The sequence below is a fragment of the Delphinus delphis genome, chromosome 2, assembly GCF_949987515.2.
Source record: "Delphinus delphis chromosome 2, mDelDel1.2, whole genome shotgun sequence".
Taxonomy (NCBI): domain Eukaryota; kingdom Metazoa; phylum Chordata; class Mammalia; order Artiodactyla; family Delphinidae; genus Delphinus; species Delphinus delphis.
The window spans coordinates 115,872,760-115,885,959 of NC_082684.1; the positions used below are offsets into that span (position 1 = coordinate 115,872,760).

General features: G+C 38.5%; 1 long non-coding RNA gene across 2 annotated transcripts in view; it reads right to left on the minus strand.

The window, feature by feature from the left end:
• The window catches only part of LOC138414000 (uncharacterized), a 77,099-nt gene that overhangs the window by 51,052 nt on the left and 12,847 nt on the right, over window positions 1-13,200 (minus strand). For both annotated transcript variants that reach the window (XR_011246377.1, XR_011246376.1), the window contains exons 2-3: window positions 4,822-5,012; window positions 2,849-2,914 (exon numbers count right to left, since the gene is read on the minus strand). This is a non-coding gene — a long non-coding RNA (uncharacterized lncRNA). The remainder of the gene's footprint in view (window positions 1-2,848; window positions 2,915-4,821; window positions 5,013-13,200) is intronic.

Sequence of the window (13,200 nt, forward strand, 5' to 3'; positions counted from 1 at the left end):
GATGAGCAGGGGAAGGACCTTGTTTTTGAAAAAGAATTTTTGTTAAACAGTATTCACTGACACAGAATTAGCCAGATTTAAGAGGCCACTACTACGATCAGCTCTACACAAAAGGAAGAGAACTGGAAGGCAGAAGTCAGCTTAATTTTATTATTATTTTTTCTATTATCTTTGATGAGACAAAAAGAATTTAAAGAATTTATCATGTATATTTGGATGTATGTACAGCCATTTTATTTTATTTTTTAGAGCTTGATTTATGACCTTAGCTTATATTTAGAGTAAATCTTGTTGTATTTTTTCTGATTTTATTACACAAATAGAAGTGGCTGCATGGTCATCACCACTACCAAATTTTTACACATCAGCTCTTCAAAGCCCCTGAATTTGGTACAAATTCAATTTTTGTTTTTACTTTCAACATTTTCTAACTGTAATTTCAAACCAGACAAGATTCCTTTGTCAACTGAAAAAAGTCAATTCCTACACACACACAAATTTGCACGTACTCTTTCCAAATTTATTAAACTTCAGTTGTTATTTTCTTCTAATAAACATAATATCGCATCTCCCATCAGAGCGTTCAGAGTTAAATGTGCCAATGGGAGTTACTTAACAATGATAGAGCAACATATTTATATCAGAAAACATATAAAAAGAAATGTTTGAATCTTTACTTAATTACTCATACTTTTCAAATTTACCTATTGCACTTTTTCCTGTTCAAGAACGCCTTCTTTTTTAAATGTGACCTAGACTACCCTTTTTAGAATGACTGGAAGTCTTTTAGAGTGATATAATTTTTTAACACATGATTAACATGATTAATTTTACTATAAACTAGGGTCCTCATATTGAAAAAACTGAAAAAAAAATGAAGAAATGGCAAGGAAGCTAAATTTATCCAGAAGAAAGATAGTTTTCTATACCTAAACTTATTATCATGAAACATACTAGTTTTGTTGCATTACCAGAATTGCACCTGAGTTTGATCCTTCACAAACTAAGACAATCTATGTGAACTTTGAATGAACTATGCATTCCGCTTCTTAATATGGTCACCCCTCACCACTGTACATTAACAGTCAGACAGGCAGGGATCCTGAACTCAGTTCAAATCACCATTGGAAGTAGCCATTAATCAGACTTGACTAAATGTCTAATTTGGTTCCTTGCTTACTCTTTAGTTTTTGATTTTCCTTTTGAATAGATTATTCTTATCTGTTCTGTAACAACTATCAAAGGATGAGAATAGCTTTAAATGTGCTCTGTCACATGTGTGGCCATTTGTCACACATGGGATAATATTTATTTTCTTTAAACGCCGTATTTTTCTTAATAGACCTAGGTTTGCATGAGCAGTAACTTGTTAGGCTGTCTTGGGTAAGAAGAGAGGAAAAAGAAGGAGGAGGAAGCTTTTCTTGAGTGCCTACTATGTACCATACAGTATGACATGTGCATCCATCCATTCGATGGAGCTTTTATGTTGTGCTAAGTGTTTCACACATCTTTTCTGGTATTGTCTGCACAGCATCACAGTGAAGAAGAAATTGTTAACCTCAGGATACAGATGAGAAAATTGGGGCTTAGAGATGTTAAGCAACATGTCTAAGACACACAATTAGGGTGACATGAAGCACAGACTGGCACCCAGGCCCTGCTCGCCAAACTATGGCACTTTCACTGATTATGAATAGACTTCATTGTCTGCAGTGGCAAGGGCTCAGAATACAGATTAAACCCTGGAGTTTATTGCAGGCTGGGCTTGAGGTCAATGACACCTGATCACTTATAAGGTATGACTTGGGGTTGTCTGAAAAGCCAAGAAAGACCTCCCAAACAATTACATTAGATAACATGGCAAAAACGTTATGAAAGGACTAAAAATAAATTCTCATATTAGTATGAAAAATATATATTATAACACCCATGACACCGTCTGACTCAGACTAGCGGCTTTCAAGAGGTGGGCATCTATGTACCTTTGTTGTATCTATTTTAAATATTCTCTATTTAAAGAGGGTCACTGGTTCCAAGATGTTCCTCGAAATTTTGATAAATAAATGTTCTGAGGATCATCTATGTATGGGGACTTTTTCCCTCACATAATCAGGTTGGATGCAGAGCACAGTTTTATGCCCTGTAATAGGCCTTTTTTTTTTTTTTTTTTTTCCTGATCTCTCTGTTTCGGCTGCTTCCAAGTCCCAGGCTGGGATCCGCAGGCTGTGGGATGAGGGTGGTGTGGCAGGTGGCAGGCTACAGTTCTTCATGCTCTAGGGGTAAGATTTCTTGTGAAAACGGACAGCTTTTTTGTTCTTCCTCAGCCTTTTTAACACACAGCCACATCTCTGGCTGTGCCTGCTGTGGTTGTGACTGTACTGAGCTAAATTTATGCTGCTGACAACTCGCACTGAAGTACATCGGTAGCACAGAGTCAGTGGGAGTTGTGTGTATATAAACTCGGGCAGCCCTTGGCCCGCTGAGTGTAATAGCATCTCTGCCTTGGTAGATTATGGGTATGATACGGGTGATGCGTAATGGATGGGGCAGTCTGTGTACAAATTTCCAATGACTTGCTACACCCCTTTAGGATGGTGGCTGTCAAAAGTGTTAGCAGGGCTGCCCTGGTGGCGCAGTGGTTGAGAGTCCGCCTGCCGACGCGGGGGACACGTGCCCCGGTCCCGGAAGATCCCACATGCCGTCTGGGCCCGTGAGCCATGGCCGCTGAGCCTGCGCGTCCGGAGACTGTGCTCCGCAACGGGAGAGGCCACAACAGCGAGAGGCTCGCGTACAGAAAAAAAAGTGTTAGTACTTTACACCCACAACAACCACGGATCCTATTACCTACCGGTGGCCCCTGCGCTCACAGACCGCCTCTTCCTCCGCTTCTAGTAGGTAATTGCTGCAGGGGTACCTATCGAACATATACAAAGGAGGAAGCACGGGTGAATTTTCTTCCTTGAGCTCCACTGTATTAATAGAAGGAGGAAAATACGGAACGTGTTTGAATTAGCCTGGACGGAAGTTCAAAGGGAATTCCATGTAAAAGATATCTCTGAAAGATTTCACATACAGAAACTGAACCAAAGGGGGCATTATGTTGCTATGCACTTAAATCAAGACCTACCCTGATGTCAGCGCTTCATTTGGGGTGTTAATGGAAAGGTACACAGATGTGGAAACTTCCACGCTGTGGATGATGTTTAAAACATTTAAATTGTTTATCATGTCTTTTTGAATGAGTCTGACGATGGCTGGGGAATCTACAAAAGTTTAAACATGAAGATCTGACTAAGGAACGCTAGCATTCTTGGGTTAAGAAACTTTTCATGCTAAAAATAGACAGTGTCACCTCTCAGATTGGGGCAGGCAAACTAAGCTGTATCCTTGCTCTTTTTCTGCGCTGAGACTAAACTTCGTAGTGTGATTTTTCTGGTCTTCCAAGCTAAACTGAGACATAACAGATTAACATCAATAAAGACACTGGTGACAATGATGATCGTTCCTAGAAAAATTGGGGGCAAAATAACCACCCCGATGATGACCTGAGATTGAATGTGGACAACTTCGTTTTTATAATAGTATTGAAAATCTGTTAGCATTGGAAATCATAGCATTGATTATATTATCTGTCTGCATCTAGTGTCTAGAACACTATGGAAACTCACTCATCCATATACTCAATTTACTAGCCCTAAATATATTCCAGGCACAGTGCTAGTCTCTGGAGACACAGATACAAACGAGAGACTGTCCTTGTCCTTAGGGACCCTGTCTTGATTTATTTTCATTGTATAATAAATAGTGTATGCTATGTATCTGTCACTCGTCTAAGTGCTTTACATATATTAACTCATTTAATCATCAAAACAACCATAGGTATAGTTATATTATTCTCCCCCATTTTACAGATGAGGAAACTGAGGTACTAAATCAGCAGGCCCAAGGCCACACACCTGGTATGTCAGCAGACCCAGGATTTAAATCCAGGCAAATCTAGTTTCCAGAAACCTTACTATTAATGGTTGCTTAGGAGCTAATTAAAGAAATAAAGCTTTAACTATTTTCAGCGTAACTACTAGTGACATCAAAGAGCCTAGAAACCCCAGAAATCCTGGCTTCTGCAATATTCAGATCAATGATTGGGCAAAACTGTAAGAGACATGCTAATGCAATTTGTAAAGGAACAAAAGATGAGAGAGATAGACTCTAAAAGCCACCAAAAGCCAAAACAAAATGCAGTTTAATGGGGATAAACATGAGACGTTCTTAAATGCAATAAATCCCCCATACAAGCCGTAGATGACTGAAGTCTGACTCCACAGTATGGGGGCTCCTCCCTGACCAGGGCTCTGATTAAAGTCACGTGACCTGATAGATAGCACTGGTCACGAGACTTCTGAATATTTTATTTTTTTCTGGATTCTTCTTAAGAGACTCTGGCAAACTAAGGCCAACTCAGGAAGACAAAACTTCTGCGTCCGTGTCATATGGGGCACTGGGGAACTTAGCCAATAAAACAAAAGCAGTGGCTTGAAGGGGTGGGGGAGAATGAAAGTTACCTTCAAGGTTTTGAAAGTCTGCCATACGATGTAGGGATGAGGTGTTTCAACTCTGTTGCTTCTGAGGACAGACTCCAACTCTGTAGAAAGATGCTCCAGGGACACCGTTCTGGTTCCCACAGAAGGAACAAAACTTTCTAAAAAAAAGCTCCCAATAGTGGTAGCCTGGGGGAAAGGGAACCCTATCCCTCCCATCTCTTAGGTGGCTGGCCAGGGCTAACTGGCAACCTTCACCCAGACCTTCACATATTTACATTACCTGCCTTGAATTTACAACTCTTGAAAATGCTGAATCGGTGTCTGCCTGACCATCTGCCCATTTCCAGACCTCTGGCTTCAGTGGGAAGTTGGACCAGTGTCCTCCAAGCTTCCTTCCAAGGGAGCCATTCATGACTTCTTGATTCCATTATGGAGCCTTGAATTCCACAATGTTTTAGAAACCGGTTATCCCTGTTATATAGATGAAGAAATATCAGAGGGCTTAGTAACCAGCAGAGTGAGAGGCAGATAACATCTCCCCCTCACACATAGATTCCTGCTCACACTTGAATAGCTACTTCTACACAACCAACCTTAGCGTTGTTACAGAGCAACTTAGCCCTAACCTTATTCTAGAAAATTGGTCTGGTCCCCAGTGGCCACTATATCATTTAGCTGAGAGCTTACTATCATTTCTAAGTTAATTTGTGAGTTAATTGTAAATGTCAGGAAGCTCTGACACTGCCAAAAATGGTAAATTATTGAGATAGACCAGGGTCAGAAGAATCCAAAATTGAATAAATTTGGTTGTTGATCAGTTTTTATCAAAAAAATATGTTGACATCCAAGGGGACCGGAATGCCCTCAGATATGAGTTGCCTCAGAAGACAGCCCTCCATGAAGTGGACCCTGGATTACGGGGTAAAAAATGTTTTCCAAAACAAAACAAAATGTTTTCCGATCCTAAGATTCCCATAATACTCCACAATCACAATGCCAATCACGTTTTCATCTAAATGACTATCCAACCTATAGAACTTTAAAAAGAGCTCAGTCCCTACCTCTGGATACATCCAGTTTGATGGTCTAAATGTGGTATCGAAAGTGGTTAAATTCTAAACCTCTGAACACGTGCATTACGGCCACTGATAAAATAATGACTCGTCTTTTCCACACCACTGGGTTTGGCAGGTCTGTGCTTCAGGAATAGATATGCCTCCCATTCTTCTTGCCTTCTGACCTCTGTGGTTCCTTTTCCCCCGGCAAGGTCAAGCCCTTAACATCAGGATTATGTTGAAAGAAAGACGAATATTTTCCCCAAACTTCTGGAATTATCAGGATTATATAAAGTGGGGGCTGGCCTCCTTAGTAAAGGGAGAAAACGAAATCTCATTCCCAAATGATTCTGACCTGTATTGGCCTCCAAGTTTTGGCCAAATGATGCCTCTTTTTTGCCCACATGGCTGTATTTACCATAATCTGTGTCTCTCCATTCTCAGCAGTACAGTCCTCATGGTAATGATGCCACTAACTCCCATTTGTTACGGATTAATCCACAGCATATTGGAAAACGGAGTTAAAGTGGAATGCAATGGTAATTAAGCAAAAGATGTCAGAGAGCCTTTACTTTTAACTTCTTTTGCAAAAATCATTTTTGAGGAGTGGCAAACTGAAAAACCACATCCTGACACAGCATCCACAGTCAATTAGCCCCTTCCCTGAGTGAGAAAATGCACGCTTTCCTTGCAGAGGATCTGTGTTAAACATCTTACCTGGAAGACAACATTCAGTTCCCCATTCATTGACATTTTAAGGCAAGTAACAACAGGGTTTTTCTAGCTGCATTTCTCTACCCTCAGACACACAGGTCAAAAGAGAAGGCAATGTTAGGCTGAAATTTCTGTAATTTACAATCTCCAGCTTGTGGGCCAGAGCCAAAGGGCTCTTGGCTACAAAGTGTAAACAGAGCATTGTTGCCTCTTAATCTGGGTAATTGGTCCCAAATGCTGTTGCCACTTTTCAGATCAGATGCTTTACATACTTTTTAAAGAACCTGGAACTTTTCTCCTTTGGCAGAGAAAAGTTTGGTGCATTAACTCAGTCTTTTCATCAGCACTAAGACTCCTATAAACAGCCATGTGATTTCATTTGGGGGCCTGTAAACACAGGAGACTGGGGGCCCGCTTGGAGAGTTCCAGTCCATGTTTGAATGTTCATCCATCTATCGTTTGCTCCCCCATCCAAGCCAACTTCAGAGTGTTTACTTAACATACATAGCTTCTGCAAAAGTTGAGCAGACAGGCCACCTCCTAGAGGGTGCCCCCAGTTATCAGAAGCCAGGTTATGTCCCATTCCAGCAGAACGTGTTCTTATCAGTACATGCCTTAAGTGTGATGCACCGCAGTAAATTTGGCCTAAAACCAGTTGTTCTGTGACATCATCTTCTGGGAGAAGTCCTGGGGATGCTGTGGGAGAGAAGACAGTGTATGGTGTTCTGGGAGGAGACGAGGCTTGGGACGATGCAGGGGGACCACAGGCTGCATGACCCTGGGCAGGTAACACAACCTCCCTGAGCCTCGGTTTTCATATCTACAAAATGGAGCTAATAATATAAACCTCACAAACTCATCATGAGAATTAAATGAGAAAGTGAATATAAAGGTTATGGGGGCATTCCACATACTATTATGAGGTAAAGTAATTTTAAAGCCATATGGCTTAAAAAATACTTTACATCATAATAGTATATATATATTAATAATTGTATAGTATATATATATTACTATCATATAGTAATATATGTAATAGTATATATTATATATATATTTATATATATGTATGTGTATCTATATATATATATAATATATATATGCCTATCTTTCTGCTTCAACCTACACAAGGCAGGGAACATATTTTTGTTTTCCTGTGAAATCTCTGATTTAGGCTTCAGTATTCCAAGAAAATATAGCTTTCATTACTGGTCTTGCAAGAAAATGACAAAATCTGAGTTCCCTTAATTTGTTTTTCTCTTAGACCTTCCTCTTTACCTATTTCCAATCTCCCTGGTGACATTTGTAGGCCTTCATTTTCCTTCTAAATATTTCTAGAGTGCTATTGAGTTCTATATTAACTATTGCTTCTCCAAGTTTCCCTTATTTAGTTCTTCTGATCTTTCCTCCCAAGTCAATCTCTCACCCTGTCATTTTTGTACTTTTTTTCTTTGAATTCCAGTCCATTTATCTCTATCTCTTTGGCATTAAGGTATTCTACATATGTAGCATTCCAAGTAGACACTCAGCAAAGACTTCAGGGAGATTTGGGACTTCGACTCCCTTCCTACTTCTGGGTTAAGAAGATTAGACAAGAATGAGCTTTCTCGACCTTGGTTTCTGCCATTACATTTACTTCTGTTCTCAGCAGTTAAAAATGGGAAAATACTTCTCCTATGTATAGTCTGTAGCAGTTTGTTTTCCAAACAACATTGCAATTATATTTTCTCTAGGGAGGCAGTATAGCATTGTGCTTAAGTACAGAGATTCCAGAACCAGGCATCCTGGCATTCAAATCCCTTTTAGGAGCAGTGTAACCTTGGGCAAGTTATGTAATTTCCCTGTGCCTAGTCTTTCTTATCTGCAAAATGGAGATAATTGTGTTTGTTTGGTACTGTTATGGTCAACTAAGTTGAGTTAATACATGCAAAGTACTTAAAATTGTGCCTGGTTACAGTAAGCACTCAAGAAATGTTGGTTACGGACATTTCATTTAGATTCTCCTTTTTTAAAAAATCGTATGCGTATTTAACTGTCAGTTTCCCCTCTGGTCTCTCATATGTGGTCACATTTCCACATATATCATTGAAAATGGGCTTCATATACTGTTCTTCCCTACTTCAGAATGTTACAGGAAATACGAAATAAAATAGGACAAAACAGCAATTCCCAAAACATCTAGCTCTCTTCCCCAGCCCATCATCTCTTCATCATTAGCTAAAGTGGGATGAAAGTTTTATTATGAACCCAAAACACAACTGTAGTTTACCCCAAAGTGAGTGACTCTGGGTTAGCTTTAGGAAAATCTGGTTTGAATTTTAGGTGAACCTCCTTTTTACTCTCAAATGCCGAAAGAGGATTTACAGTTTCAGGTGGATACCAAATGAAATTTGGTAAGTTCATCTGAGTTTTACTTTGGGTTTGTCATTTGAATGAACTCAAATTTCATGCAGCCTTAATCCTTATATTTATGGTTTTCCTGCCATTTTCACCTCAGTTGATAAAAAACATTTTTAAATAAAAATTGAGACATGCTGTTCAATATTTCAGCAAATTGCAATATTTTAGAGCATATACATTTCTTTGTCTCAATAATATACAACTATGAGGAAAATACAGTTTTGGTAATATATGCTTTAATGAGTCATGTTATTTTTGCAAATATTCTCCTTTACTTCATACTGTGTTTATTAGCCACAAAATTCCAAGTTGACCAGACAATAATTAACAAGATTATCTATTTCTGTCAACATTTAAAGATCTGCAGCTGCATCAATTTTTAATCCCTGGCTCAGGTAAACCATGACTTTAAAATCAAATTTGTATAATATAAGCTTTCTCCAGTTTTACATTTCTTCCCCCCCAGAAGTCAGAAGCCCAGACTTTAGCTAATTTCCTCAAATTATATGCTAGAGGTTTGAGGAGATTTAAGGATAGATCTTTTATGTCAAAATGGTAGGTTCACAGTTTGTGACTGATGATCTTGGACATATAAATGATATATGCCCATTAAATAAAGAGGCCTTTGGGATGAGAAGATTAGGCAAAAGTGAGTTTAGGGAAATTTCCAAATCCTACATTTGCAGAGATATGGGCAACATGCTTACAGTTTCTGTTTTATTATAAGGCAAAATAATCTTAAATAACTTATATATTGAGACTAATATATCAATGAGATTAAAAAGATTATTTGCCTAGAAGTGCATTTTTCACTCCAATAGTTAACTAGAAGCTTTGCAGTTACATTACTTTGAATACCTACTTTTCTTAATGGAACTAAACAAAGTTACCCTGGGATTTAAAAAAAAAAAAAAATTCTCTTAAGAAATGTGCATTAGATAAAATTTCTCCCAAATACTACTGACACTTTTTCATAAATTAACCACACTTTATATTATTTAAAAAATTAAAACCTGAAAACACACACAAAAAATGTCACACATTTTTTCTTCTAATCTGTAGTCCCCAAATGACTGGTAATAAAAATAAACTTTACAACATCTTTGAGAATACCAAAGAACCCCAGTCAAGATTATTTTGGCTAGAAAAGAAAGCAATTTTTATATTCAAAAATTTGGCCTTCGGACATATATACGCTACCAAATGTAAAATAGATAGCTAGTGGGAAGCAGCCACATAGCACAGGGAAATCAGCTCGGTGCTTTGTGACCACCTAGAGGGGTGGGATAGGGAGGGTGGAGGGAGGGAGATGCAAGAGGGAAGAGATATGGGGATGTATGTATATGTATAACTGATTCACTTTGTTATAACACAAAAACTAACACAACACTGTAAACCAATTATACTCCAATAAAGATGTTAAAAAAAATTTTTTTTGGCCTTCCTTAGTCAATTCCCAAAAGGGAAAAAATCAGCTAATCTTAGAAAGGTGGTAAATTTAAGTGATTCTGTAATCCAAGTTAGTCCTCAATCATGTTTTGAAATATGATAAAACAGTAAGGACCGGGAAAAGACATAGAAAGTTTCAAAAGTAACTCCAAATAGAAACACCGAGCATTTCTTTAAGAGGCTTTCGGCTTCTAAATTAGAGGATGAATAGCGTCTAACTGGAAAATAGCAGCAAGTTTGTGCTAGCGTGCCCGCTTCATGGTATTCATGGCAACCAAAAAAGAAGAAAAATACTCTTAACGTATTCTATTACCGGATCATTTAAATCAGCATGAAACATATTTTTGTCGGTCACGTATTCCAGGTATCACCCTAGACAGCAAGTCAGCTAAATATGGACACATCCATACACAGGTTCTAACACTCATACAACAAACAACTGGGCATGCACGTACACTGGCATACGCATGCGCACACACAAACATATACGTCCGAAACCTGCCCAGGCTTCCCTCTGGGTCCTTGAAAACTCTGGCATATTGTAAAGCCAGGAAAGAATTTTAATCTACATGGTTTTAAAATAGGAGCCTTTTAAATATGCTGCATACAATTTGTGATGGTCATCTCTAAGATGCTGCTCCATTATCCTTTTCCATTTGGAATGAATGAGGCTAATTAATTTCAGGCCATACTTGATGAGGTCAGCACCATACGAGGGGTGCGTGCTAGACATTGCTAATCTCTTTCAGCTGAGAGTGATGAATTAAAGATGAAGCATGCCTTTGCAGGCCTAATTTAGAATGTATATCAAAAAACCTACAGCCAATAATACTATACCCTACAACAAAGAAAAACTGGTTCACTCAAACTCCCTGAGTTGTGTTGATTTTAAAGACATTTTCAGTCCTCTTTCGAATTCCATCTGTGGATGGGTGAACCATATCAAGAAAATCAAGCCATCTCTCACACATAGCCATGTGGACAAAAAGTGGGATTAAAGGAAAGAAAGAAAGAAAACAGAAACAAAATACAACAATCAGGGTTTGATCCCTTATGTATTAAAATTCCACCTACACATTAGACGTTTTTTTTTTTTTTCTAGAGCTACCAGACTGACAAAGATCCCAAATTAGCAATACCTGTATTCAAGCAATGACCACCCAGCTCTGCTGAGACATTTCAAAGCAACATGCTAAATGAGGCAGCCTGTTGTTTTTAAAGCAGGTATCTTAATGAAGCTTATTAGGTTTTTCCATGTCTCTCTTTTGAAAGCCAATAGAGATTGACCAGGTAGATAATGTGATACCTTTTATAAAGCCAAGAAAGAAATTGTAATACTGATGCCTCCAGGCCAAAATGTTCTTATGAAGTTAATGCTGAGCCAACTTCCGAGTTGTGAAAATGGAGATACTCGCTGATCTAAACTCTAAAGAGAAGAAGGAATTAGTCTAAATTTCTCAAAGGTAACTACTCCAAGTCCCTAAGGGTGGCAAGAAAGGTGTTTCAGCCCAGAGAGTAGAGAATACACCTTGAAAAAAGTATTTCAACATACCTAGCAAGAGAAATCCTGACATTCTAATGAGTGGGCATTTCCTACTGGTGGCCACAATAACTCCTGCCTCTGTATCTCGGTAGCCTTCACTAGAAAAAAGCTGCTTCAAATTAGGTCCAATCTACATGCTGAATCAATCTTTCATCCCTTTGATTGCTTCTGAAAATATTTATATTTCTTAATAATGCACATTTTGTCTTGCAACTTCTGATTAAACCCAGACGGGGTTTCCCAAAGCAGCCAATGTATGTGGAAGGGTGATTTGGGACAGGAAAAGGAAGATAAAAAACACAGGTTTTTCCCATTGGGGAACCATTAGAGAATATAAATCTAGCAATTTTGGTTATGTAAGCATAAGAGGAGGGTTGTAATAAATACAGATTGGAATATTACAGTGACCTAATGGAGATTACAGAATATTTTTATTATTGTGTGATTCTTCATTGCAGCTTAAACTCTTCGGCTGGTTAGCTTAACAGATTTTATGAAAAATTATTGTGGGAGAGATTTAGGAAGATTTCATATTACAACCAATAATAACCCACACAAATTATCATATCAAAATAATTAGAGCAGCAAAATAGTTATAATAGGGACACGACGAGATCATCTAAAATTTTTTTTTTTTTTTTTTGATGAATAAGGAGCATAGTTTGGAAGATATTGGGGGAGGGAGGGTGGATTCCTGGTTTGGGGCCCAAGAGAAAAGGAGTCTAATTTCAACCCTGTCATCAATCAGCTGGGAGAACTTACAGAAGTCACCCAACCTCTCCAGACCTCAGGTTTTTCTTCTTGCTTTTATCTGGGAAATAAGGGAGGTAAAGTTCTCCTTGTAAGTTTTAAATTCTATGGTTTTGTAAAGCATTATCCTTGTCCTTAAGCATTCCGTGTTCTCTGAAAGCAGAGAGGAAGAAAAGAGACTTTGTCCAATGCTGTGTCCCCAATGCCAGTCTCTGAGAGATGGCAGTCACAACTTCTCAAAGTACCTCATTTGTCACTTGTCCCTGCTTGCCTCCTCAGACATGGCTGTCACTTTTCTGTTCCTTACTTCTTCTCTCTTAGAGACCATGACAAAAGGAAGCACCCAAAAGCAATGCCCATAGTTTCATTTGACCCAACCACCCATTTTAGAGATGAAGAAAATAAAGGCCAAAGAAGTGAAGGTCACATACTTAGTAACTGGTAAAGCTAGTATTTAAATCCAGGTCTATTTCCAAACCAGGATCTATTCTGCTATGACACACTGCCTCAGAGTCTGAGGGATTTTTATATTCCACAAATAAGTGGGTTTCTTGTGACCACTCAGTGCAGTTGAAGACTCCTTGCAATTGGAAACGGGAACATAGGATAGGGAAGTGGCTTTGAATGTAGACTTCCTGGATTTGAATAACATGTCACCAACTTACTAGCAATGTGAGTTTCAGGCAAGTCCCTAACCTCCATAAGCCTTGGTTTGCTTTTTATTTTTCTCTTGGATAATGGAAAATAA